The sequence below is a fragment of the Bos indicus genome, chromosome 25, assembly GCF_029378745.1.
Source record: "Bos indicus isolate NIAB-ARS_2022 breed Sahiwal x Tharparkar chromosome 25, NIAB-ARS_B.indTharparkar_mat_pri_1.0, whole genome shotgun sequence".
Classification (NCBI taxonomy): Eukaryota; Metazoa; Chordata; class Mammalia; order Artiodactyla; family Bovidae; genus Bos; species Bos indicus.
In genome coordinates, this window is record NC_091784.1 from 11,341,902 (window position 1) to 11,368,681 (window position 26,780).

General features: G+C 49.1%; 3 long non-coding RNA genes and 1 pseudogene across 5 annotated transcripts in view; 3 read left to right on the top strand and 1 right to left on the bottom strand.

The window, feature by feature from the left end:
• Positions 1-1,529: 1,529 nt before the first annotated feature.
• LOC139179701 (uncharacterized) lies at positions 1,530-4,369 on the top strand. Its single transcript, XR_011564014.1, has 2 exons — positions 1,530-1,599; positions 4,078-4,369. It is a non-coding gene; the product is annotated as an uncharacterized lncRNA (long non-coding RNA).
• Positions 4,370-6,380: 2,011 nt separating this feature from the next.
• Positions 6,381-9,703, top strand: LOC109578866 (uncharacterized). The gene is made up of 2 exons (XR_011564010.1): positions 6,381-6,667; positions 8,859-9,703. It is a non-coding gene; the product is annotated as an uncharacterized lncRNA (long non-coding RNA).
• Positions 9,704-10,128: 425 nt separating this feature from the next.
• LOC109578882 (uncharacterized) overlaps positions 10,129-26,780 on the bottom strand; it is a 63,837-nt gene continuing 47,185 nt past the window's right edge. Inside the window, exons 5-7 of one of the 3 annotated variants that reach the window (XR_011564013.1) lie at positions 19,531-19,616; positions 18,543-18,755; positions 10,129-10,458 (exon numbers count right to left, since the gene is read on the bottom strand). This is a non-coding gene — a long non-coding RNA (uncharacterized lncRNA). Of the gene's footprint in view, positions 10,459-18,176; positions 18,759-19,530; positions 19,617-26,780 lie in introns of those variants that run through there. The other 2 variants (XR_011564011.1, XR_011564012.1) reach the window with 2 other exon arrangements.
• On the top strand, positions 15,653-15,867 carry LOC109578354 (NADH dehydrogenase [ubiquinone] 1 alpha subcomplex subunit 1 pseudogene; annotated as a pseudogene).

Consider the following 26,780-nt stretch of genomic DNA (forward strand, 5'->3'; position numbering starts at 1 on the left):
TGGAGGAGGTGAGACTAAGGCTAATGAAGCTAGTGGCAGAGTTCTTTTTTTTTCCCTTTGGTATTGATGCAGTTTATTCTGAACTTGGTGGTATTATTTTTTTTTAATTGAAGTATAGTTGATTTACAATGTTTCAAGTTCCAGCAAACTGATTCAGTTATATAATTATATTTATACTTATATTTATTCTTTTTCATATATTTTATATTAAGATTGAAGGCAGGAGGAAAAGGGGATGACAAAAGATGAGACAGTTGGATGGCATCACCGACTCGACGGACATGAGTTTGAGCTAACTCCAGGAGTTGGTGATGGAGCCAACTCCCAGAGCCAAGCTCAGGGAAGCCTGGCGTGCTGCAGTCCATGGGGTTGCAGAGTCAGACATGACTGAGTGGAATGAACTGAACTGGTATTCTTTTTCAGATTCTTTACCATTACAGGTTATTATAAGATACTGAGTATAGTTCCATGTGCTACACAGTGCACGCATGCTCAGTTGCCAAGTCCTGTCTGACGTTACGACCTCATGGACTGTAACCCTCCAGGCTTCCATGCCCATGGGATTTCCCAGGCAAGAATACTGGAGTGTGTTGCCATTTCCTCTTTCAGGGGATCTTCCTTACCCAAGGATCGAATCCCGGGATCGGAGGAGGCAGACCACAGAGTCTGAGAACTCTATATTGGGACGGTTTATTAAGGGTTGGAGTCACAAAGACCCAAGGGTAGGACTTTTCGTCTGATTTGTTCACTGCTTTAACCCCAGTGGCCAGAAAAGGGGTTGGTCAACAGTAAGCTTTCAATGGTTGATTTATGACTGAATGAATGAAACAATTAATGAATCAATCAATCAATGAGTTACTGATGAGTTAATGAATGAATGATTGAATCAGTGAATGAGTGAGCAAATTTATGAATGAGTAACTGAGTCACGAGTGAATGAGTGAGTGAAGGCATCTGTGTTCTGAATGCTGACCCTGTGGAGTGGCTGAGGAGGGAGGTGAATACAAGAAGAAATTACTGCTCCCTGGGGGGTAGGAAATCCAACAAAGGCCTCTTAAAGGGGCTGATATTCAAGTCAAATCTTAGGATATGAGTGAGGCAGACAGGGAGGGAGAGCATTCCAGGTGGAGGGCATTGCACGGGCAAAGGCCTGGCAGGCTGACAATCACCTGGGGTTCAGAATTACTAGGAAGTAGGATGGAGGTCATTTGTAGAAAAGAGATTGGTGGTAAGTCAGGGATGGGCCCCCAGGCTCTGGGACCAAGCCTCTGAAGGCCACTCTTAAGTGATGAGGAGTCAGAAATTTTAAGCAGAAAAACAGTGGGATTGGACCTGATTGTATCTAGCTGTAGGATTTCCCTAGCCAAGACCTTTCACCCTTTCACTGCCTTCCAGAGCAGGACTGAAGCCCAAACACGTAATTCCCACTCCCAAGGCTGAATCTTTCATTACTTATTAAGAAAAAAAAAAGCAGGTGTTTCAAAATATTTACCCAGTACCATCCAGGGCACAGAAATAATAGTTGAACTGTTTACTTCAGGCCTGGGGTCAGCCTTCGTTATATACTATCTCACTTCATTCTCCCAACAGCTCTGTAAGGTAAGTACATTTGGGCCCCATTTTATGCATGAGGAAACTGAGCTCAGAGAGGTTTAGAGAACGGCCATAAGTCACACAGCTACTTGGGAGTCACTCCAGAGCCCAGGCAGTCTGGCTCCAGAGCCCCTGTTGCCATCCCTGTAACTGCCTAAAGCATTGGCCCTGGTTTCTGCCTTCGATTTGGAAAAGTAAACCACCACCCTCAGGACAGGCACTCCAGGAAAGGCTGCCTTTGCCCAACTGGCCTCAGCTTTACATCACCGCCTGCTTTGGAGAATATAACAGTCACTATTGTGTTCCCTAGGGGCTTCCCAGGTGGCTCAGTGATAAAGAATCTGCCTGCCAATGCAGGAGATTGGGTTTGATCCTTGGGGTCGGGAAGATGCCCTGGAGAAAAAAATGGCTACCCACTCCAATACTCTTGCCTGGGAAATCCCATGGCTGGAGGAACCTGGTGGGCCACAGTTCATGGGATCGATGACTTAGCGGATAAACAACAACAATTGAGTTCCCCTTGGGGCTGTTATTGAGGACAGTGCTGTCAGCCCCAGCATACTGCTGTGTCCCCTAGATAAAGAGAAAAGCCCTGGGTTCTTCAGGCCCAAGAAAGCCAGACTCCTCTTTAACTCTTGTTTTCAGCCAGACCTCCTCTGAACTCTTAATTTGTTTTCACCTTTCAAACAGTGATCAATCTTGCAATTGATCCTATTTCCCCTCTTTGCTTTGGCTGCTAGGAAACTCAGACCAAATGTACATCCCAGCTCTGGAAGGTTACTTCAACATGAGTGTTTTTTTTTTAATTTTCCTTCCCTCCTTTTTTTTTTTTTTTAAAGTTTGCACATTAGAAAAAAATTTCATTGCTCTGTTGATATCTGTGTTAGTTACTTCTTATTCATTTTGGCAAGAGGTGAGGTTACAGGTAAATACACACATACATGAAAAATGAATGAGTAACAATACTATCATGAGATCAGGGTTTCTCAACCTTGGCGACATTAATATTTGGAGCTGGCTCATTCACTGTCATGGGGGGCCGTCCTGTGCCCTGTAGGGTGTTTAGCAGTATCTCTGGCCTCTCCCCATCAGACAGCAACCCCCCAGCCCCTCAACATTCTGAAAACCAAAGGTGTTCATTGTAAGATGTCCCCAGGGGACAAACTTACCCAGTTAAGAACTTCTGCTCTAGCTTGCACTCCTTAAAAGTAGGATGGCAGCTACTTTTACTTAAAAAGTGGCAGCTGGCAGGGTGAGAAGAGTTGGCATAAGGGATGAACAAACGCCCACCCCACCACCTGTCTGCAAGCTTTCTGCCCCTAGAGCTCTTACCATCTCAAGCCTCATGGCAGCCCCATAGAGCCATAATTAGACCCCACTTTACAGATGAAGGCACTGGGGTCCAGAGAGGCTGAGCACGTGGACCAAGGCCACCCAGCACACGGGCGACAGCACAGGGAGGGGCAGGGAGTGGCCGCTGCAAAGACAGCGGACGCAAGCTGGGTTCCGCACTCAGGCTGGACTAGGCAGCTGGGGTCCCAGGTGGGGGGATCTGAGCATGAAAATGCCCACAGGTGGGCATCTGAACAGCTTACTTGAGACTGGGGGACTCACGAGAGAACCGAAACGCGTATGTGCATGTTTGTAACAGCACTGTTCACAATAACCCAAAGGTGGAAACAGCCCACATGGCCATCCGCAAACGAAGGGAGAAACACAGTCTACTCACACAAATGGAATATCATTCAGCCCTAATAGGAATGAAGGCTGCTTCATGCTATGACATGAATGAGTCTTGAAAACATCATGGCCAGTGAAAATAGCCAAACACGAAAGGTCACATAATGTATGATTCTGTTGATGTGAAATGTCCAGAATAAGCAAGATCAGATCAGATCGGATCAGTCGTTCAGTCGTGTCCGACTCTTTGCGACCCCATGAATCGCAGCAGGCCAGGCCTCCCTGTCCATCACCAACTCCTGGAGTTCACCCAGACTCACGTCCATCGAGTCAGTGATGCCATCCAGCCATCCCATCCTCTGTCGTCCCCTTCTCCGCTTGCCCCCAATCCCTCCCAGCATCAGAGTCTCTTCCAATGAGTCAACTCTTCGCATGAGGTGGCCAAAGTACTGTAGTTTCAGCTTTAGCATCACTCCTTCCAAAGAAATCCCAGGGCTGATCTCCTTCAGAATGGACTGGTTGGATCTCCTTGCAGTCCAAGGGACTCTCAAGAGTCTTCTCCAACACCACAGTTCAAAAGCATCAATTCTTCGGCGCTCAGCCTTCTTCACAGTCCAGAATAAGCAAAGCCAGAGACATAAAGTAGATTGTGGTTGCTCAGGGGTAGGGGGTAGGGGGTGGGGGAAGTGGGAGGTAGTAGCTAAAGGGGGCAGGGTTTCCTCCCCAGATGATGAAAATGTTCTAAAACTGTGATGGTTGCACAACTCTCTGTGTACTAAAAGTCATTGAACTGTACGCTTTCAGGGGGTGAATCGGGACTTCCCTGGTGGTCCAGTGGTTAAGAATCCGCCTCCTAATGCAGGGGACAAAGGTTCGATCCCTGGTCTGGGAAGATCCCACGTGCCACAGGGCACCTAAGCCCGTGTGCCACACTACTGCGCTCTACAGTCCCTGAGCCACGACTACTGAAGCCTGTGTGCTTAGAGACTGTGCTCTGCAACGAGGAGCAGCCCCCACTCACCGCAACTAGAGAAAGCCCGCACACAGCAATGAAGACCCAGTGCAGCCAAATAAATAAATACATGGGTGAATTGTTTGGTATGTGAATGATATCTCAATAAAACTGTTAGAAAATAAAATAAAGACCGAGGGGGGGGATACTCCCAAGGCAGAGGACTCAGGCTTTAGGAGTGTTGGCTGTGCTACTGCCTGGCTGCATGACCATGGACAAATCACTTCACCTCCCAGAGCCTCAGTTTCCTTATCTGTTAAATGGGTACATCTGCATGACCATGGACAAATCACTTCACCTCCCAGAGCCTCAGTTTCCTTATCTGTTAAATGGGTACATCCACAGTCCCCCGCCGCCATCTGCAAGGGTTCAAGGGAAGTTGAAGGAGCTAAAGCATGCAGCCCAGACCCGGCCATTTGAGAGCACTATAAACGTTAGTCACTGGACATTAGACTCTGGATGTGTCTCCCGTGCAACCCACTTCTCCTTCATACTCCAGAAACCTCGAGAGCATCCATTCCAGGAATGGGACAATTCTTGGAATCAAAATCATGTAGGCTTTCCTGCCCTGGAAAAAACAGAAGTGCTCACTGTTGTCCTGGCCCCCAGTCCTAAAATCGGGCCGGCCTTCTTTCCCTAGACCCAAAGGGCCCAGTGTATCACTTATAGCTCCAGGAGACCAAAGTGGTCTGCAAAGAGGTCCTCATGGCCCCCATCACCTGGGGCCCTCGAACCTGCGCTCCACTCCCTGTAGTCCCCACTGCTGCTGGGGGCTTTGAGGATCTCAGGAAAGTCAAAGAGAAGCTGGCACTGACCCTGCAAAATAATGGGATGGGATGGGGTGAGGGGACTCCCCAAAGAAGCAAATGTGTGTGGGGGGCTTATCCCTGTACAGTGGCTCCTCAGAAACCTGTCCCTAGGGGAAAACAGAGGATCTCTATCAACATGGCCTGGGGAAAAAAGTCTGTACTCTTTTCGGACCTGCCCCCACAGGCTCCAGGCCAAGAAGGTGCACAGCAGCATCTATTACATTTCTAAAATTATGCCTAGGTCTGGGGGGGCAGGGTGGCCAGGGCTAGGAGCGGGAAAGGATGTGGTAGGCGGGCAGGCAGGCAGGAAACCTTTAATCCAGTGCCTTGTGCCCCGCTTGCACATTGGGCAGCGGGAAGGGAGTGCCCCTTCAGCAGATGCTAGGTCGGTCCCAAGAATCAAAAGCCCTTCTGTGCACAGCCTGGGCGCTCAACCGTTTTTCAACATTGCTGCACTGCCTTCTTGGATGGTTTGAGTTTTCTTTGGATAGAGGCAGTTGGGGGGAAAGGGATGATGTCTTTGGGCCACCCAGTTTGAGAAGTAAATGAGAAAAAGAAAATTGCTGGTGGTCAAAATCTAGAAGTGGGAACAGAGTTGCTGCAGACAGTCGTGCAAGCTGTGCACTGCACAACTGCTGAGGCGCCTTTCCTCAAACAGAGAGTCATGCTGTGTGTATACCCATTCGGGGTCACCCATTATGTGCCAGAAGGAGAACCACCTGGCTCAGGTGACCAGGGCCTTATTCTTGGATGGAGCTGGGGGGATGGGAATCAGTGGCCAGTTTGTATGCGGGGGAAACAGCAAGACCTCATTACAATGGCAGTCCTGATCGAAATACTTAGACACTCCCCATACAGATAATTAAATCTAACAGGGTCGGGGAGGAAGGAGAAGTCAAGGGAGTAAGAGCTCCCAAATATGTGGGCTCTCCTACCTCCCAGATATGATTGCCAGAGAAAAATAGAGGATACCCAGTTAAATTTGAAGGTCAGATAAACAATGAATACATAATATCCCCAGGGCTAAGATCAAACAAAGAAACAAACAATGAAATCTTTTTAGCATAAGTATGCCCCAAACATTGCATGGGATATACCTACGCTAAAGAAATCACCTGTTAGTTCTCCGTCAGTCAAATTTAACTAGGCATCTCTATTTTTCTTTGCTAACTCTAGCAATCCTGCCCTCAGAGGGCGTGTCTGTAAAAGCTCTTTGCCACCCACCATTGCCTGGAAATAGCTATTAAACCAGCAGCCAATCAGGAGCAAACTTCCCCCAGGCCTTTTGTCTGCTGAGCAGGATGGGAAGTAAGAGAGCACTCCCCCTGCTCCTACACACGTGTGCGCACGCGCACACACACACACATGTTGGTGTCATCGCAAAGGCCGCTTCCTCTCCTGGGAGCTCTGAAATCGCCACCTGGCCTGGGTAAGAGGTTTCTCTGCAGGTGGGTGCCCAGCACAGCCACATGTCTGTGGGGAGGATGGAAACCCAGCGTTGGAGCCTGAGGATCTCAGAGCACTGCCCACACAGCCGAAACTGGAAGAGTGTATCTTGCACAAGGCCAGCGCGGTAAGTCAGACGCGGTGACTCTGGGCACTGGGTGGCCTTGGACCCTGGTGTCCTCTCATTCACTGGAGCTGGGGTTGCCCAGGGGTCAGCCTAGCAGGGGGCAGTGCTCAGGTCAATGGGGAGGCTCCTCCCTAGCCGTCCCCTTGGGTTTTCCGGAAGGCAGGTAGAGAACGAGGGAGGTAGGGCCATAGGCAACCCCCAGGAGGTTTCTATGGGAAGAGCTGGCTAACCTCTTGTGGGGCCACCTGTGGTCAGAACTGACTACACGTGACCAGTGCGTGGTGGCACCAACCCAGCTGGCAGGACTCTCATGGGCACAGGAAACCTGCACAGAAAGTTACCCAAGGCCCAGGCAGGACAGACCTGGATCAGGAACCCAGAAGAGCCCTAGCAAGTAACAGGAAGGGTCTCACCAGCTTCCCATTTCCCCCTCCAGCTCAGAACTGGCGACCAACTTCTCCACCCATGCTCCCCACTCCTTTGTCTGTCTGAGCCCCTGGGAAGGGTGGGGAGGTGAGGAGGAGCTAAAGTGCCCCAGGTATGAGTCAGCCCTGTTTGGGAGCAGTTCCACCCTCCCTGGTGGCTCAGATGGAAAAGAATCCACCTGCAATGCGGGAGACCTGGATTTGATCCCTGGGTTGGGAAGATTCCCTGGAGGAGGACATGGCAACGCACTCCAGTATTCTTGCCTGGAGAATCCCCATGGACAGAGGAACCTGGCAAGCTACACAGTCCATGGGGTCACAAAGAATCAGACACGAATGAGCACCTAAGCACAGCACAGCAACGTGCCTACCACAGAAAAGGAGGATTAAAAGAGGAACAGAAAAGCTCCGATGTCTTTCCTTTGAGAACCAGTGTCAATCAAGACCTCTCTTGAGAACTGCCTTTGGACCACGGATCCCCTGTGGATTCCCTGGTGGTTCAGCGGTAAAGAATCTGCCTGCCAAAGCAGTAGACGTAGGTTTGATCCTTAAGGATTATTCCCTGGAGAAGGAACTGGCAACCCACTCCAGTATTCTTGACTGGGAAATCCCATGAACAGAGGAGCCTGGTGGGCTACAGTCCATGGGGTCGCAAAGAGTCAGACACAACTGAGCGAGTAACACTTTCACTTCCACCTTCCTAGCCCAGAGGTCATCGGACACCATTTGGGAGGCTCCCTGTGGCTTCCAGAGACTTTCGAGAGTCCTTCTCCTTCATCCCAGAATCCTGTTCCCTGGAGAGGCACAGAGGCACTTGGTCGTTGCAAAAGCTGCCCTGTGTGGTGGCATAACTAGGGCAGAGATGCCTTCTTCCCACAAGAGGGCCAACCAAATGAGTTCTCTTTTTTTATTTTTAATATTTTTATTTATTTATGTATTTATTTGGTTGTATCAGGTCTTAGTTGCAGTATGTGGGATCTAGTTCCCTGACCAGGGATTGAACCCAGGCCCTCCGCATTGGGAGTGCAGAGTCTTAGCCACTGGATCACCAGGGAAATCCCCAAACGAATTCTTGACTCTTGTTTTTGATTCCGTTTCTGATTCTTGCGGGGTGGAAAGAGGAAAGGTGCTCACAAGGGCAGAGGCCAGAGCTGCTCTGTCACCAGGGACTCTCCTAATGCAGCCAGATGCAGGTCCCCAGGGCTGCTTTCTTCTGGGTAATTTGGTCACAGTTTGGTTCGAGGGGTCAGACCGTATTGTCCTGCCTATTTAGATTTGCGCGGTCACAAAGAGTCGGACATGACTAATTACGCATGCATGCATTGCAAAGGTGGAGTAACATTCTCCCCTCCAACTACCAACTCCTGGAGGGCAGGGACCCTGCTGATTCAGCATGGATGGACTCCTGGGAGAGCCCCCATAGGGAGCAGGCAGTCAGGGAAGGCTTCCTGGAGGAAGCGGCACTGGTTGAAGCCAGAGTTCGATGCAGGGAGGAGCAGGAAGGACACTGTCTTACAGAAACAGTGAGATGGAAGGTGTGGCACACGGACAGACTGAGCAGACAGGTAACCCTAGGCAGCTCTGGCTGGTGGAACCGGAGCATGGGGTGGGGAATGGGGAGCCAGAGGAACGGCTGAACAGAGAGAGCGTTCGAGAAAGCAGGATTCAGATTCAAGACAACCAGCCTTTCCCTGACTCCTGGTGCCCGATGACTGGGCAAAGCCACTTCACTTGCTAAACCTCAGTTTCTTCATCTCTAACGCTAGGAAAGATTGACGGCAGGAGGAGAAGGGGACGACAGATGAAACGGTTGGTTTGGCATCATCAACTCAATGGACATGAGTCTGAGCAAACTCTGGGAGATGGTGAAGGACAGGGAAGCCTGGCGTGCTGCAGCCCAAGGGGTTGCAAAGAGTTGGACACGACTGAGCGACTGAACAACAAGATGGAAGCAATGGCAGTGATGAACATCGCTGCTCTGGGGGGTCCCTTCGCTCTCTGCCAGGCCCTGGGTCTGCATTTACCTGCACGTCTCACTCATTCCCATGACACCCCTAGAAAACAGGGGGCACCTTTATCCCCATTGTACAGATGGGGTGGTTGAGGCTTATGAAGGTTCAGGAAGATGTCCTGGGTTCCAAGGTTCAGGATTTGAACCCAGATCCCAGGATTTGAAGCCCAGGCTCGAACTGCCCCTAGGAAGGAGCAGGAGGGATGCTGCTTGGAATGTGAACACAGTTGTCTCTCTCTTTTTTCCCTCCCTGGGGTGGCCATAGCAGTTAGCACAAACTGAGTGGCCTTGAAAAAAATAATTGGGGCTTCCCTGGTGGTCCAGTGGTTAAGAATCCACCTTGCGATGCAGGGGACACAAGTTCGATCCCTGGCCCAGGAGGATCCAACGTGCCTCAGGGCAATAAGCCCACGTGCCACCAAGACTGAAGCCCACTCGCTCTAGGAACCATGCTCCCCAGCAAGAGAAGCCGCCGCAGTGAGAGGCCCACACACCGCCTCTCCAGGGTAGCCCCTGCTTGCTGCAACTAGGGAAAGCCCACACGCAGCAACGAAGACCCAGTGAAGCCAAAAATAAATAAATATAATTTTAAAAATCGGACATTTATTTATTCTCTCTCAGTCTTGGAGCCCAGAAGTCTGAAATCAAAGTGCTGGCAGGGTTGGCCCCTTCTAGAGGCTCGGCGGGGGGAGAACCTTCTTCCTGCCCCTCTCCCAGCTTCTGGGGGCTTCCAATTGATGAAGCTCAGGACACTGTAGCCCAGAATACTGTACCCCAGCATGCTGAATACCTCAAGCAGAAGCAGAAAGATTGCCCTGACCTTGTCCTTCTTCCCTGAAACAGGAGAATAAAATTCCCATGGGAGAGGTGGCCTCCCTGTACCAGGAGGAAGGGGGACTTTCTTATCACCAGGGCAGGGAACTGGGAGTCGCGAAATCTGAAAAAGGTTTGTTCATTTCACCTTTTTCCTAGTTATTTCTCCACTTCCCACCCCAAACCCAAACCCCTTTGTCTTCCCCGTTCTTCACAAATTTACTTGTTTCTTTGTCTCAAAGGTACAAAATCTTCCTGTTTTGATCACTTCTGGTATGTATACTCTTGTAAAGACTCCTCTATACAAGCAAAAATTCAGTCAAACGTGTTTCCTTCTCTCCTGTTCATCTTTGTCAGTTCAACTTCCACACCCAGCCAGGGACCCTAAGAGGGTTGAGAAAAACTTTTTCCTCCTTACCTGGCAGTCCTTGAGTGTTCTTGGCTTGTGGCTGCATCGCTCTAATCTCTGCCTCCATCATCTTTGTATCTGCATCCTCTCTTCATCTTATAAGAACGCTTGTCATTGGATTTGGGGCCCCCACCTGCATAATCCAGGATGCTCTTGAGAGTCTTTTTTTTTAATGATTTTTCTTTTCTTTTTCTGCAAGCACGCAGCTTGCAGGATCTCAGTTTCCAGATCAGAGATTGAACCCAGGCCACGGCAGTGAAAGCACCAAGTCCTTTACCACTGGACACCCAGGGAATTCCCTCAAGGGTCTTAATTACATCTGCAAAGATCCCATTCACATCTGGGCAGAGATCTCTTTGGGAGAAGGGGCTCCATTCAGCCCCCCTCCACTCTCCCCATCTCTGGTAGGGAGGACTGACCAGAGCAGACAAGACTCCAGAGGCTCCATGAGCAAATCACACACTCAAATGGAGGGGCTTTGCAGTGAAAAGTTTACTTTCTGGTGGCTCCTCTGAAGCCTTGCTTCCTTCTAGAGCCTCACTGTCTGACGAGGGAGTAGCCAACCCCACTTGGCTGCTAAAACTTGAAATGTGGCCAGTCCAAATGGAGCCGTAGTGCATTGCCCAACACATGCCAGAATCCCAAGACTTTACATGGAAAAAGGAATATAAAATATCTCATTCATAACTTCTTATATCGATTGCATGTTCTAATAATAACATTTTAGGGGGCTTCCCTGGTGGTCTAGTAGTTAAGAATCCATCTACCAATGCAGGGGACACAGGTTCGATTCCTGGTCCAGGAAGATTCCACATGCTGTGGAAGCAACTAAGCCTGAGGGCCACAAACACTGAGCCCACGCGCTGCAACAAGAGAAGCCACCGTAATGAATAGCTCCTGCTCCCCACAGCTAGAGAGAGCCTGTGCATAGCAACGAAAGCCTAGTGCAGTCAAAATAAATATATAAAACAAATCTTTCTAATAAATAAATAAATAAAATAACATTTTGGATAGACTGGGTTAAAATATACATTATTCATATTAAGTTCATTCATTTTATTGTTTTAAATTGCAGTAAAATTCATGTATCATAAAATCAACCATTTTAAATTAAAAAATTCACTGGCTTTTAGTGCATTCACCATGTTGTGTGACCATCACCACTACCTGGTTCTGGAACATTTCTATCACCCCAAGTACCCTGATGAATAGACGAAACCTCTTTTATGTTGGATTCAGGATGGCAAGAAGGGGGAGCTCTCACACCCTCTCACACGTTGCTATCCGCAGACTCCAAACAGGAAGAGATGTACCTTGCATCTCCAACAGAAAGAAAGTTGTTACTTTACTACTTCAGGAGGAAGAAGGAAGATTTCCTCCTTGCCCGGCAACTGCCCAGCCAATGAGAGGCTGCAACAACTCAGCCAATGAAAAGCCACTACACTTTGGAGGAACTCCCAGCTTCCTCCAATGAGCTCTTTGTTTATCATAGCCCCGCCCAACTCTCCTTTCCTATAAAGAATGGTCCTGTCTTTGTGTCTCCGGACTTAGTTATAGTTTTGGTTATAGGTTACACGCTGTAACATGCTTGTCCTGAATTGCAATTCTCTGATATTCCTCAATAACCCCATTTGCTGGTTAAAAACAAAACCCAGAAACCGGCTGTTTTAGTTTTAGTCAACAACCAATTAGCAGTCACTCCCCTCTCTCCCCAGCCCTTGGCCACCACTGACTGGGCCATTAGTCTCTATGGAGTTCCCTAGTCTAGATACAGCAGGGACTTCAGTGGCTACTTTATGCCAGTGGATGCTTGGCTTCCAGGACCTCATAGAGTGGTACCAGTTGGGGCCAGGCCCACCCCCACCCCTACCCCCACCTGGGCAGCTCAGCCCTGGCACAAAGTGGATGCTCAATAAACATAGATGCTGGGAGAAGGAAGGAACAGGGATCCCAGAAAGAGAAGCAACTCTGGGATCCCCATTCTGCCCTGCCGTCGGAATGGCCTGGGCAGCAACTCAGTCGAAAAGTAGAGATGTGTGTGTGTGTGTGTGTGTGTGTGTGTGTGTGTGTGTGTGTGTGTGTGTTATAACAAAATATATGTACATATATATATTTTTATAGATACCAAATATATCTATTTGGTCTTTGCCCCATTCCTGGCACAGAGCCCCTAAAATCCTTGGAATTTCCTGAGTGATAAGAGCGTCTTTTGTTTGTTAATGGGAACTCCAGGGACTGGGGCTAAAAAGCTTCAGGAGGGGAGCTGGTAGCCAGAAAAAACAGCCAAGTGCCTAGAGAATGGGAACTTTCAGTCCCATCTACTGGGGAAAAAACGCTGAAGATTGAGTTCAGTCACCAGCGACTGACAATCTAATCACTTGTGCCTGTGTACTCAAACCTCAATTTTAAAAATACCCTAAATAATGGGGTTCTGGGGGCTTCTGGCTTGGTAAACTCATCCATGTGCCGGGAGGGTGGCACACCCCCAGCTGCAAGGGGTCAGAGGTCCCTGTGCTCAGGACCCTTCAGACCCTGTGTCTCACATCATCTTCATCTGGCGGTTCACCTGCCTCCTTATGATAAACGGTGATACGTAATAGTAAGGACAGCTCTTTCCTGAGTTCTGCGAGCCCTTCCAGCAAATGATCAAACTGAATGGGGGGCATTGTGAGAACCCTCAGATCTCTAGGTGGTGGGACAGAAGTGCAGGTAACCTGGGGACCCCATTTATGGCTGGGGTCTGAAGCGGGGACTGTCTTGTGAGGCTGAGCCCTTAACCTGTGGGGTCTAATTCTAGTTGTGGAGTCTAATAAGTGGCACAAGTTAGAGTCAGAACTGAATTGCTGGGACTTCCTGGTGGTTAAGGATCCACCTGCCACAGGGGACGGAGGTTGGATCCCTGGTCCAGGAAGATCTCATAGGCTGCTGGGGCAACTAAGCCTGTGCGCCAGAACTACTGAGCCTGCACCCTGCAGTACTGAAGCCCACGCACCTACAGCCCATGCTCCACAACCAGAGAAGCCAGCACAAAGAGAAGCCTGTGCCGGCAGCTAGAGAGTAGCCCCGATCGCTGAAACCAGAGAAAGCCTGTGTGCCCCAACGAAGACACTGTGCAGGCAAATAAATAAATATGAAAAAAAAAAAAAAAGAATTGAATTGCAGGACACTCAATTGAAATGGGAGAATCAGTGTGTTTGAGGGGTTCCTCTGGGCTTTGTTGCATGGATGGGCTGACAGCAAGATAACTTTGTTGCTGGTAGTAAACATGGGTAATGCCTTTGCTTCCCGGGAGATGGGGTATTTCTGGGGGGCCCCCCAGGGCACTTGTGAGGATGGGTGAGAGGATGTGGGCTGAGAGCTGGCCACCACCCTGGGCTCAGAGGAAGGAGTTCTAAGGTGTTACCAGGTGAAAGCCAATGCTCCAAGGGCTCTGCTCACCACATGAATGACAGGGCTTTGCTCTGTGGGTGCGAGGCTGCCAACACAGCGCCCAACAGGGACCAGGCCAGTCACAGAAACAGGAGGAGTGAGCAGACTGTAACTATAAACATGGGGCATTCTTAGCTTTTTACTCTCCTATTTGTGAAGGTGATTTAGGCAGAGGGACAGTTCTCGTCTATAAGAAAATCAAAACAAGGTGAAAAGACAACTCTCAGAATGGGAGAAAATAATAGCAAATGAAGCAACTGACAAAGGATTAATTTCCAAAATACACAAGCAGCTCATACAAGTCAATACCAGAAAAACAAACAACCCAATCAAAGAGTGGGGAAAAGACCTAAACAGACATTTCTCCAAAGACATACAGATGGCTAACAAACACATGAAAAGATGCTCAACATTGCTCATTATTAGAAAAATGCAAATCAAAACCACAGTGAAGTATCATCTTACACCAGTCAGAATGGCCATCATCAAAAAGTCTACAAACAGTAAATGTTGGAGAGGGTGTGGAGAAAACGGAACCCTCTTGCACTGTTGGCGGGAATGTAAATTGATACAGTCACTATGGAAGATGGTATGGAGGTTCCTTAAAAATCTAGGAATAAAACCACCATATGACCCAACAATTCCACTACTAGGCATATAAGAGGAAACCAAAATTGAAAAAGATACATGTACCCCAATGTTCATTGCAGCACTATTTACAATAACTAGAACATGGAAGCAACCTAGATGTCCATCGATAGATGAATGGATAAAGATGTGGTACATATACGAATGTGAAAATTATTCAGTTGTGTCCAACTCTTTGAGACTCCATGCACTCCAGGCTCCTCCGTCCATGGAATTGTCCAGGCCAGAATAATGGAGTGGGTAGCCATTCCCTTCTCCAGGGGATCTTCCCAACCTAGGTCTCCTGCATTGCAGGTGAATTCTTTACTGTCTGAGCCACCAGGGAAGCCCAAGAATACTGGAGTGGGTAGCCTAGCCCTTCTCCAGGGGATCTTCCCAACTCAGGAATCGAACCAGGGTCTCCTGCATACAGGCAGATTCTTTACCAGCTGAGCTACTAGGGAAGGCATATATAAACAACAGAATATTATTCAGCCATAAAAAGGAACACATTTGAGTCAGTTCTAATGAGGTGGATGAACCTAGAGCCTATTATACAGAGTGAAGTAAGTCAGAAAGAGAAATCAAATAACGCATACTAACACATATATGTGAAATCTAGAAAGACAGTACTGATGAAATTATTTGCAGGGCAGCAGTGGAGACGCATACATAGAGAACAGACTTCTGGACACAGCGGGTTAGGGCGGGGGGTGGGAAGAAGAAGGACAGGGCGGGATGTATGGAGACAGTGACACAGAAATTTAAAATACCATATGTAATTTAGATAGCCAACGGGAATTCACTGTATGACTTGAACCTCAAACTGGGGCTCTGTAACAACCTAGAGGGGTGGGATGGGGAGGGAGATGGGAGGGAGGTTCAAGAGGGAGGGGACATATATGTACCTGTGGCTGATTCCATAGGTAGTGGCTTCCCTCATAGCTCAGTAGGTAGAAGAATCTGTCTACAGTGCAGGAGACCGAGGTTCAATTCCTGGGTCGGGAAGATCCCTGGAGGAGGAAATGGCAACCCACTCCAGTATTCTTGTCTGGAGAATCCCACGGACAGAGGAACCTGGCGGGCTACAGCCCACGGGGTCGCAAAGAGTTGGACACAACTTAGCGACTAAACCACCACGGCCGATTCATGTTGATGTTTGGCAGAAACCAACACAATTCTGTAAAGCAGTTATCCTTCAATTAAAAAAATAAATACATTTTAAAAAATAGAAAAAAAAAAAAAAAAGGCGGGCGGGGAACAGTGTCGCGATGTGGTTCGAGGTTCTCCCCGGGATCGCCTTCATGGGCATGGGCTTGTTCATCCTGGGGAATGGCCACTGCAGGCATCCACAGGTTCAGTAACGGGGGCGAGGGAAAAAGGGTTGCCCATTACTCATATCAGTGGTATTTGATGGAAAGAGACAGGTGGGTCTTCTCAAGTAAACCGTGACTATGAGTCAAAGGGTTTGGAGAACATTGATTAAGCAAACGTTTTCCTGATTGATGAAAAACAATTCAGTCATGCTCTTCTATCCCTGCTAGAAGATCATGCAGCGTATTGTGTAGCACGCAGAGTATTTTGTAGTGTGTAATAAAAAGAAAAAAGAAAAAAACATCAGCAGTACCCGTGTCAGTTACAAATTGGCACTTGCCATCTACATCTACAATGATTAAATCACGAGCTGCAGCAGCTACTGATTCTCAACACCCTCTGAAAGGAGTTCAAGGTGGAGAGCAGAAATGAGGCACTCTGGACTCAGGGAAAAACTTGGCAGGATAGGTCTTCAGACAGATATTTTCAGCAGCTGATTTTATGAGTCCAATTCTTATATCTCCTCCTACCTGGAAAAGCACTAAAATCCTTCTCGGTGATGACTGCTCCTTGTTCTGCAAAAGTAAGTGCTTGACTGCGTGTACTCCCCCTTCACTAGCATCGCATCTATACGGTCTCTCCCCCTACCTCTTTGGAGCAGTTTCTCAGAGCTTACCTGCGGTGCTGTCTCCCTGGCTATAGTCCTCATTTTGTCCCCAAACAAAACTTAACTCGAAACTCTCACATTGTGTATTCTTTTTTAAGTTGACACAAGCATGACAGCCTCCTGTCAGGGAGATAGAGACAGAGAGCAGAGGGCCCATGGCAAGCAGGAGGGCAGGGCCATCTAAAGGATGCTACAGAGCATTGCCATTAGTGCATGCAATGCTTCTCCATCCAGGACTTTCTTTTTTAAAACTTACTCATTTATTTTTGGCTGCTGAAACTAGAGAAAGCCTGCACGCACGAGTGAAGACCCTGGGCAGCCAAATAAATATATATTTTTTAAAAAATTGAATTACTGGACACCCAATTGAAGTGGGAGAATTAGTGTGTTTGAGTGTTTTTTTTTAAATCTATTTATTTTTGGTTGCATTGGGTGTTCATTGCTGCATGCAGGCTTTCTCTAGTTGTGGCGAGGGGGCTACCCTCTAGCTGTGGTGTGCTGGCTTCCCACTGGGGTGGCTTCTCTTGTTGCAGAGCACGGGTTCTAGGGCATGCAGGCTTCGGTAGTTGAGGCGCGAGGGCTTAGCTGTGCCACCACATGTGGAGTCTTCCCCGGACGAGGGATCAAACCATGTCCCCTGCATTGGCAAGCGGATTCTTAGCCACTGGATCAACAGGAAAGTCCCATTTGTGACTTTCTAACTAAGCTTTTTTCTTGGTCCAACTGGCAGTGCCAGGGAGCTAATACTCCAAGGACAGGCGCTGGCAGGAGACACCCCAGTTCCCTGGCCCCTCGGGCAGCATGACTCCCAGATGTGCCCAGAGGCACTGAGCCCCAGCTGCCGACAGCCAGCATCCTGAGCTACCTCCTTCCCACCCCCGCCCTGTTCCCCACCCAGCGCTTCCCGGGATCCCCTCCCTAATAAACTCTTTGCACTCAGAGCCTGCTTCTGGGGCAATCAAAATTAAGATAAGGGCCCACGTAAGGGACTGGCTGTTCCTCCGCTGCAGCCCGTGTTTGCTGGATAGGAAGGCAAACCCTGTATCACTAGACATTGCCATTTTTTTCCCAAAGAGAAACCAGGATCCAGACTTTCCTGTGAAACCTTCCGAGTTTTCAAAGCCAGTTCAAATTAAAACAATACAGAACAAAGTAAAACAGAACAAAACACAACGTGTCTGCGAGCCGGCCCTGACCCTCGACCGGCCGGGTCAGAGCTGTTGGTGGCGGGTGGAGGGCCCCCCGAAAGCTGTGAGCAGCAGGGAGCCTTGGTCAGAAGGGCTTCTTGGCAACCTGCTTTGGTGGCCTGGGGGGTGGGGACCAGCGGAGGAGGGCCTCGGTGGGCCGGGCAGTATGGCCTGTTTACAAGACCCCAGATGGAAGCATCTGGAAGGCCCTGCGTTGCCGCCCGCGGGCCGGCAGTAGACCCAGAATAAACAATCAGCCCGAATGCTTTTCTAAACACGCAGACCCGGAGCCGCCAGAGGCCTCCCCAGGCTCGCCAGGGTGGGGTGCAGTCCCGGGATCACTCCGCCTGCCCGACATCTAAGCTCAGGCCCAGGAAAAACAAACTTGGGGAGCGGGGGTCTGGGGGGAGCGCTGGAGTGCCCCCAGGAGCAGGCAGTCGTTTGAGAGCCAAGTCTAGACCCCCACACTTGTGAACTTCTTTTTAATTCCGTGCAGACGGAGGAGGCCGTCTTTATAGATTTCCATCTCCCTGCACTGCATCACCACCCCCACCCCCCACCGCCCCCGCCTCTTTCCTCTTGCAGAGAAAACAAAGCGGGTGTCTCTCGAGATTGTTTTTGCCCCATTTCACATGGTTTATTTAAAGCAATCGCTTTTCGCCTGCCTTCTCAGAATTTAAATTAAGAATACAGGGTGTCAAGAGTACAGGCGAGTGATGTAAAATTTGGGTTCTGTGAGTTTATTGTTCTACAACCAGCGAAAGCCATCCACACCTGTTCTAAATTGTTTAGTGCTTTTAGTAGATTTTAAGTTGGAACTGTGTTCCGTCAGGGAGAGGGGAAGAAACATTCCTGAAAGCAGACCTCTAGTGGGCCCCCTAGGAGCCCCATGTTTCATATATCATAGCACATTTAATCCTCCTCATGATCCAAATAAGCTGTATAGCATTGTCAGATTACAGTATCTCTTGGTTACAAGGAATAGAAACTTACATCAAAGAGGCTTTACATGATTGGAATGACTGTGGGAAGGACTTCAGGCATGGCTGGATCCAGGAGTCCCAATGCTGTCATGAGACTCTCGCTCACTCTCTCCATCTCTTGGCTCTTCTGTCCACTTTCACTGTTTCCTTCTCAGCCAGGCCTTTCTCTTATGATTGCAAAGATGGTCCCCAGCAGTTCCAAGCTTCCAGTTGCCAAGCAACCCTGCTGGACAGAGTTTCCCAAGAATTTCAGCAGAAGTCCTATGACTGAATCTCATGGGTCTAGCTCACTGGGTCACATGCCAATCACTATGGCTAGGGTGACAGAGTTCATAAGCACAGGCCCACACTGGGAGTTTGAGAGGGTCAGTCCACTAAAATACAGGTAGGAATAGGGGTAGTTACTGTGCCCATTTTGAATGGGTAGACAGTGGGCATTCAAAAATAACAATCCATGGGATTCCCCTCTTGGTCCAGTGGCTAAGACTCTGTCCTCTCAATGCATAAGGCCCAGGTTCAATCCCTGGTCAGGGAACTAGATTCAACATGCCCCAACTAAGAGTTTGCATGTTGCAACTGAAAGATCCTACATGCCACAAAGAAACGTGAAGATCCTTCCTGCTGCAACTCCCAGAACAGCTGAATAAATGAATATTAAAGAATAAAATAACAGAAGCCAACCACACAAGGGGAGAAAAACAGGTGAATCCTGTGGCAATCAGCAGGGCTGTCGGGACAGTTGCACAGGTTGTACACAACACGTTTCTGGGGTGCTCCGTTTACATTCAGGGTTGTGCATTTATATTTTTATCATAGTCCATTTCCAACAATGGCAGTTTAGTGTCTCACAGTTGAAAACACAGTTTGAAAAGAAAAACAAAACCATCAAGAGGTGGAATCTATTTTCTCACCCCTCAAATCTGGGCTGGCCTTGTGACTTGCTTTGACCAGTAGAACACAGCAGAAGTGACGCTGTGAATTTTGAGGCTGATACTTACATTCTCTTGGAAGAGGAGGTCCTTTGGGAGAATAAGAAGTCACGTGAAGGAAACCAAGATGCCCTGGCTGCCCAGCTTTGGAGGACCTGGGGAGGTAGGACAGACAGATGGAGCAAACTTTGCGGTCAGCTCATTTAAGCTGCCTAGAGGAAAAAATGGCAACCTACTCTGGTATTCTTACCTGGAAAATTCCATGTGCAGAGGAGCCTGGCAGGCTGCAGTCTGTGGGGTCACAAAGAATCAGACATGACTGAGCATGATCACATGCAAGCACCCACACACGCATGCATGCATTTAAGCTGGGAACTCAGTTTCCCAGAATCCCTTCTCTATATGATTCCAGGTTTGTTCTTCAGTTGCTCAGTCGTGTCTGACTCTGCGACCCCATGGACTGCAGCATGCCAGGCTTCCCTCCATCTCCTGGAGTTTGCTCAAAGTCATGTCCATTGAGTCAGTGATGCCATCTAAACATCTCATCCTCTGTTGCCCCCTTATCCTCCTGCCCTAAATCTTTCCCAGCATCAAGGCCTTTTCCAGTGAGTCAGCTCTTTGCATTAGGTGGCCAAAGTATTGGAGCTTCAGCTTCAACATCAGTCCTTCCAGTGAATATTCAGGGTTCATTTCCTTTAGGATTGACTGGTTTGATCGCCTTGCTGTCCAGGGGACTCTAAAAGAGTCTTCTCCAGCACCACAGTTCAAAAGCATCAATTCTTCGGCTCTCAGCCTTCTTTCTGGTCCAACTTTCACATCTGTACGTGACTACCGGAAAAAACCATAGCTTTGACTATATAGACCTTTGTTGACAAAGTGATGTCTCTGCTTTTTAATACGCTGTCTAGGTTGGTCATAGCTTTTCTTCCAAGGAGCAAGCATCTTTTAATTTCATGGCTGCAGTCACTGTCCACAGTGATTTTGGAGCCCAAGAAAATAAAGTCTGTCAGTGTTTCCATTTTTTTCCCGTCTATTTGCCATGAAGTGATGAGTTCCAGGTTAGAATTAGCCAAAAGGGGAATGTGAAACAGAGTGGCGGATGAGGCCCTCTGAAAGTCCGTGTGGTCATATACAATGACAGTGTCTCCTGGGATGACTTACATAGAAGCACAGACACACTAGGGGCTTCCCTGGTGGCTCAGCAGTAAAGAATCCACCTGCCAATGCAGGAGACACGGGTTCAATTCCTGGATAGAGAAGATCCCCTGGAGAAGGAAATGGCAACCCACTCCAGTATCCTTGCCTGGGAAATCCCACAGACAGAGGAGCCTAGTGAGCTACAGTCCATAGGGTCACAAAGAGTCAAGACATGACATAGGGAATAACCAACACCACCACCTCAATTTATTGTGTTTTGCTTTATTGTGATTCACAGAGATTGCAGGATTTTGCTGTTTTTAACAAAGGTTTACATCAAGCAAGTTTATTGACACCATTTTACCAATGGCATTCACTCCCTCAGAGTCTCTGTGTCATGTTTTGGTACTTCTTGCCATATTTCACACTTTTTCATGATCATTTTATTTGTTATGGTGACCTGTGATCAGTGATCTTTGATGTTACTACTATGACCAACTGAAGACTCAGAAGATGGTTAGCATCTTTCAGCAGTAAGTATTTTAAAACTAAGGTATCTATATTGTTTTATTTAACATAATGCTATTTTCATGCACACTTAATAGACTACAGTGTGATATAAACATAACTTTCATATACACTGGGAAATTTTAAAATTCAGAATTCAGTTCAGTCGCTCAGTCATGTCCAACTCTTTGTGGCCCCATGGACTGCAGCACGCCAGGCTTCCCTGTCCATCACCAACTCCTGGAGATTGCTCAAACTCATGTCCATCGAGTCGGTGATGCCATCCAACCATCTCATCCTCTGTCGTCCCCTTCTCCTCCTGCCCTCAATCTTTCCCGGCATCAGGGTCTTTTCCAATGAGTCAGTTCTTCGCATCAGGTGGCCAAAGTATTGGTGTTTCAGTTTCAGCATCAGTCCTTCCAATGAATATTCAGGACTGATTTCCTTCAGGATTGACCAATTTGATCTCCTTGCAGCCCAAGGGACTCTCAAGAGTCCTCGCTTTATTGCAGTGTTTGCTTTATTGCCATTTGGTCTGAAACCAAACCCACAATATCACTGAGGGATGCCTGTACTTTCATCCAAATCCTTGTTTCAGAGCCTGCTTTTGGAGGAACCAAGTCTTGGGAGGCCCAAGTGCCCCTCTGTTGTGTGCTGAAGGAACCCAATGACAGAGCTCTGAGCAGAAAGAAATAAACCTTTCCTTTTAACCTTTCGTTCATTCATTCAACAGTCAACAGGCTCCTGCTACGTTCAAGCACTGGAGACACTAGAGGCCAGAACTTGGGGGCATTTGAGCTGGTGCAAACTGGAGCCACAAACATGGGCACATCACCCACTCTTTCAGAGCTTCATTTAATCGTCACTATGTCCTATGAGGCAGGAAATGTCATGGTCCTTATTTTTCAGATGAGGAAACGGAGGCACAGAGAGGCTGAGTAACTTGCCCAAGGTCACACAGCTAATCAGTAGCAGAGCCAGGATTCAAGCCCAGGAGTCAACTCCATACCCATGTTCTTAGCCACTTCCTCAGAAGTTCTAGAGACTGGGCTGATTAAGGAAAGTCCCGGAATTTAGGACTTGAGGCTTCCCTGGTAGCTCAGCAGCAAAGAATCTGCCTGCCAAGGTAGGAGATCCAGGTTCGATCCCTGAGTGGGGAAGATCCCCTGGAGAAGGAAATGGCAATACACTCCAGTATTCTTGCTCGGAGAATTCATGGACAGATGAGCCTGGTGGGCTACAGTCCGTGGGGTCACAAAGAGTCAGACACAATTTAGCGACTAAACAAACAAGAATTTAGGATTTACTCCCCCAAATGGTATGAGTCAGTTCCATAATACTTGTGAGAAAAATCTCATTAGTTTGCTTTTCTAAGTCTGATGAAATTTAGATCTGATTCCCCTTGCCAGGGGGCAGGCTTTTGCCATTCTGAAGCTTGTTTCCACAAACAGTTCCCACAAGCCTCTCCTGGATAGCCTGGTTCCATCCCCCTAAGGCCCCAGGTGTACACAATATCTCTTCCTTTTACTGCCAAATCTTCCCTTCCTAGCCACACCCCAGGTTCCTGAGTACTGAGCAAGGCTGGCCACAGTGCTTGCTTCAGTAATGAGCATGTGACTTAAGCTGAGCCAAAAAGACTCCGGCCTAAGAGGAAATCTTCACTAGGCTGGTGAGATGAAACCCTGGGGCTGTGATGCACCATCTTTGCCAGCCAATGGAGAGAGCCCACTGAAGAATTAGGCAAGCACAGCCAAGAGACACAGACAGATCCCCAACCACCTGCCTGAGCCCCTGGATCAAGCCATGCCTGAAGCTGTTGCTCTCCTGAATTTCCAGGGAGACAAAATAATATGTTCTGCTTCAGTGTAAGTTAATTTCAGTCAGAGTCTGTAATTTGCAGCTAGATGAAGCCTGACTATGTACTAGACTTAAAAAAACAAAAACAAAACATGGCTTTTTGATTCTCTACTGCTGCTGCTGTTGCTAAGTCGCTTCAGTCGTGTCCGACTCTGTGCGACCCCATAGACGGCAGCCCACCAGGTTCCCCCATCCCTGGGATTCTCCAGGCAAGAACACTGGAGTGGGTTGCCATTTCCTTCTCCAATGCGTGAAAGTGAAGTTGCTCAGTCGTGTCCGACTCTTAGCAACCCCATGAACTGCGGCCCACCAGGCTCCTCCATCCATGGTAAACACCACCCTTTAGAAAGCAAAGACTTTGAGGATCCTTGAGAGGGGCTGAAGGGAGGGAAAATATTTCTCATTCTTCTGTGATGACTCAATAGCTAAAATAAGCTCTGGTTCATTTCTCAAGCAGGTTATCCTGCCTGACAATCATTACTCATCCCAGCCCTAACCAGCCTTGAGGTTGGTGTGGCTGCAGAGACCTCTAAGGCTCCCTAGGTTTTCCATGTTCCTCTGAAAAGACTGTGTCACTGCACCTTTCACCTCCAGCTCAGAGTCCTGGGAGTTGGACTTTTCTAGCACACCAAGAAAACATCTTACCAAATGCCCAGCCAAATCAACACCCAATAAATACTGGCAATGCACAAGAGGACCTTGGAAATCTCGCCTCTATAAAAGTGTCCAGAGAAGCTGTTCTTGCCTCTTCTTACCAAGCGCTGGGTCAGCTTAGCTGGTAAAGAACACATCTGCCTATGCAGGAGACACAAGAGATGCAGGTTCAATACTGGGTCGGGAAGATCCCCTGGAGGAGGGCGTGGCAACCCACTCCAGTATTCTTGCCTGGAGAATTCCAAGGACAGAGGAGCCTGGCAGGCTACAGTCCATGGGGTCGCAAAGTGTGAACGACTAACACTTTCACTTTTGAGAATCAAGAAGCGGGGTCAGCAAGGGGGTAGAGAAGGACTCTCTGGCTGAGCTGAAGAGGCAAGACTCTTTCTGGAAGGACTGAGGGAGTATGGGAAGATTCTAAGTTGGGGAAATCAGACACAACCTCATTTTAGGTTAGGTTCCCTAGAAACAGAGCCTGAGATGGGGATTTGGGTGAACGTGGCTTTTTGAGGGGGAGGTTGTCAGAAGGGGGGCGGTGTCAGTCCCTCCGGGCTGTGTGTGGAGCAGCGGGTAGCAGGGCGGGGGTGACGGCTGTGAGTCACTGGCCGCCAACGCTCACAGCAGCTGGCACACAGAGGATCTGGACAGCCCCTTCCTTCCTTCTCGGGACCACCCATCTGCTTTCGGGGAAGAAACTCTCCAACGGCTGCAGCTGGCAGGAATGGGGGTTCACCAGTGACGGCACAGCTCAGCGGTTGAGTGCCCAGAGCTTTGCGGGCTGGCAGAGCTGGGATGAATCCTGGTGCCCAGATGCCTCAGGCACCCATCTGGAGCTGCAGAGGTGCCCGGCTCCCAGGATGAGGGTGAGTGAAACGTGATCACGTGTTAGGGCCCCTCCATCCGAAGCCCAGCCTGTAGTGCCTGCATGTGCATGTTAAGTCCCTTTGGTCATGTCCGGCTCTTGTGACCCCATGGACTGTAGCCCACCAGGCTCCTCTGTCCGTGGGATTCTTCAGGCAAGAATACTAGGAGTGGGCTCACTGGATTTAGTTCAGTTCAGTCGCTCAGTCGTGTCCGACTCTTTGTGACCCCATGGACTGCAGCACGCCAGGCCTCCCTGTCCATCACCAATTCCCGAAGTTTACTCAAACTCATGTCCATTGAGTCGGTGATGCCATCCAACCATCTCATCCTCTATCATCCCCTTCTCCTCCTGCCCTCAATTTTTCACAGCATCAGGGTCTTTTCCAATGAGTCAGCTCTTCGCATCAGGTTGCCAAAGTATTGGAGTTTCAGCTTTAGCATCAGTCCTTCCAATGAATACTCAGGACTGGTCTCTTTTAGGATGGACTGGTTGGATCTCCTTGCAGTCCAAGGGACTCTCAAGAGTCTTCTCCAACACCACAGTTCAAAAGCATCAACTCTTTGGCATTCAGCTTTCTTTATAGTCCAACTCTCACATCCATACATGACTACTGGAAAAACCATAGCCTTGACTAGATGGACTTTTGTTGGAAAAGTAATGTCTCTGCTTTTTAATATGCTGTCTAGGTTGGTCATAACTTTCCTTCCAAGGAGTAAGCGTCTTTTAATTTCATGGCTACAGTCACCTTCTGCAGGGATTTTGGAGCCCCTTAAAATAAAGTCTGTCACTGTTTCCCCATCTATTTGCCATGAAGTGATGGGACCAGATGCCATGATCTTAGTTTTCTGAATGTTGAGCTTTAAGCCAACTTTTTCACTCTCCTCTTTAGGGCCCATCCTAAATCCAGGATGGTCTCATCTCAAGAGCCCCAATTTGATGACATCTGCAAAGACCTTCTTTTCAAATAAAGTCACATTCACAGGTACCACGGTTAGGACACATCTTTAGGGGAATTACTATCAACCTACGGTGCAGTGAGAGAGCAAGAATAAGCCATCAGCTGCCGCCACTCCATGGGGCTGAGAAAGATGAGGAGGAGTGCCTGCCCAGGGAGAGGAGGAGATGGGGAGGCTCAGAGATCAGCAGGGACAAAGGGGCCACCAGGCTTCACTCCCCACTGGAAACCCCATTAATAGAGGAGGAAGCAGCCAGGGAGGTTGCAGCGCCACGGAGGTCCCACTCGGGACAAGCAGCCACGTCTGACCCCGCGGCCCCTGGAGCCTCTCGTATCCCCGCCCACCTCTCTGGACCTTCTCGGCCCAGCATCCGGGAGCGTGGGGTCCCTTGGGCCGGCCTGGGGGATGAGGGGGGCTCGTCGAGCCAGACCAGGGAGGCTGGCCAGACTCCAGGTACAAGGCAGACGCCGCCCAGGCTCTGCTTTTGGTTCTGCAAAGGCCACCGGCTCTGCTCCCTCGAGGTCACAGAGTCTGCCCCCCACCACCGCCCACCCTAGTGACCACGCTGGGGGTCAGAGTTTTCCATGCGTTTCCCCCACCCTCCCCACAAAGCCTGAATGCCTAGAATTCTGCAGGAATTCCCACAGCGGCCCTCCCACCCTGGGTCCCCAGTGAAGGAAACAAAGGCCCTCTGGGACGTGGGGCTAGAGTACAGGGAGGCCCAGGGCAGTCTCTGGGAATCCCATTCCTGGAGATTCACTCTTAGACAGGAAAGGACGGAGCCAGAATAAACCCTCCTGGGGCCGCCACGGCAGGCTGTCAGCCCATGTCACACGTGCACACGGAGTTGTGTATCCATCTCCACACCCTGCTCCACACACACACAAAACCACAGACACCCCTACACATGTGCCTGACCACACAGGCAGGCGCGCAGGCATCCCCCTCCCCGATGCTGAGATGGGACACAGGAGGATGCCACGTTCCCAGAGGGCATCCATCCTTATGGATAAGGGGAACCCGGGACCGAGTACACAGGAGCTGGTGTGGTCTGGGGGCTGACTTCAAGCACACCAAGCCTGGGTTCAAAGCCTAGCACTGCGACCCACCACTGCAAGTCACTCAACCCCTCTGTGTCTGTTTCCTCATCTGATTATTGAGATACTATTCATTCCCACCTCAAAGGGCTGTTTCTTTGGGGTAGGGGGGAGGCCACACTGCTCCGCTGTCCAACTAGGGATTAAACCCGTGGTACCTGCATTGGGAGCATGGAGTCTTAACCACTGGGCCACCAGGGAAGTCCTTCAAAGGGCTATTGGAAAGACTATCTCATGGAACATGTA